The sequence below is a fragment of the Eriocheir sinensis genome, chromosome 60 (genome assembly GCF_024679095.1).
Source record: "Eriocheir sinensis breed Jianghai 21 chromosome 60, ASM2467909v1, whole genome shotgun sequence".
Taxonomy (NCBI): Eukaryota; Metazoa; Arthropoda; class Malacostraca; order Decapoda; family Varunidae; genus Eriocheir; species Eriocheir sinensis.
The window spans coordinates 10,051,714-10,052,468 of record NC_066568.1 but is presented as its reverse complement, the minus strand read 5'-3'; the positions used below and the strand labels follow the sequence as shown (position 1 = coordinate 10,052,468).

The 755-nt window shown below is 51.9% G+C and overlaps 1 protein-coding gene across 3 annotated transcripts in view; it reads right to left on the bottom strand.

Moving 5' to 3' along the window:
• LOC126985941 (uncharacterized) overlaps positions 1-318 on the bottom strand; it is a 23,503-nt gene extending 23,185 nt beyond the window's left edge. For all 3 annotated transcript variants that reach the window (XM_050841536.1, XM_050841537.1, XM_050841538.1), the window contains exon 1: positions 118-318. The gene's annotated coding sequence lies outside the window, so the exon portion shown is untranslated. The remainder of the gene's footprint in view (positions 1-117) is intronic.
• Between the last annotated feature and the right edge of the window lie 437 nt (positions 319-755).

Here is a 755-nt window from a genome sequence, read left to right as displayed (position 1 = left end):
GAGAGAGAGAGAGAGAGAGAGAGAGAGAGAGAGAGAGAGAGAGAGAGAGAGAGAGAGAGAGAGAGAGAGAGAGAGAGAGAGAGAGAGAGGTAGATGGCATTTGTGACTACCTCCTACCTTGCAGCTCGCCGATACAACAGCCCAGCCTAGCTCTCTACATGGGCACGCCTCACGGGGGGGCGGAGAGGGGGCGATGGGGGGGACGCATGGCTGGGGGGACACTAGGTCATGTTGGGTCACGTCTGGGGCTCAGGTCACGAGTGGTCACGGGCGCGCCAGGAGCCGAGCGAAGCACAACCCTTCACCAGCACGTCAACAGCAACACTGGCTGACCTGCGCGTCGCCCACAGTATTTCAGCTTTTTTTGTGCGAGGGATTTTTTTTTTCTCCCTCTCCTTACTCGCTCGCGTTCGTGTTATGGATTTCCTGTGGTTTGGGGCTCATAGCGATGTGTTTGCGTGTATTTGCGTGTGTTTTACCTGTATGTGTTGCGTGTGTTTGCGTGTACTTTACCTGTGTGTGTTGCGTTACTCGTCTTCCAGCTACTGTGTTCCATGTGTTACTATATATCTTCTTACTCCTGGTCGTGTTATGGATTTCCTGTGGTTGGGGGCTCATAGCGGCGTGTTTGCGTGTGTTTGCGTGTGTTTTACCCGTGTGTGTTGCGTTACTTGTCTTCCAGTACTGTGTTCCATGTGTTCCTATTTATCTTCTTACTGCTGGTTGTTATGGATTTCCTGTGGTTTCTGTTTCTT